The sequence below is a fragment of the Prosopis cineraria genome, unplaced genomic scaffold, assembly GCF_029017545.1.
Source record: "Prosopis cineraria cultivar Desert tree isolate PC_DT_omini unplaced genomic scaffold, ASM2901754v1 PC1, whole genome shotgun sequence".
Taxonomy (NCBI): Eukaryota; Viridiplantae; Streptophyta; class Magnoliopsida; order Fabales; family Fabaceae; genus Prosopis; species Prosopis cineraria.
In genome coordinates, this window is record NW_026555332.1 from 8,255,671 (window position 1) to 8,255,948 (window position 278).

Below are 278 nucleotides of genomic sequence, written 5' to 3' on the forward strand. Positions count from 1 at the left end.
CTTTTTGTGCAACCCGTAAGTAATAATTTTTTTTTTTCCTTACCTCAGTATTTTTACATTCATACATATACTCCCTCTTCCAGTCAAAATATAAGCATTTTTTTCACATAATCTTGATTGAAAATATAAGCAACTTATTCTGTAAAGAATTTTTTTTTACTTATCCCTTGTGTGTAATAACCTAGATACTTGTATTTGTGAATTTATGATATTTTTCTCACTTATCATATATTGGAACTAATGGAGAAAGGAAAAAATAATATATATTTTCATGAAAA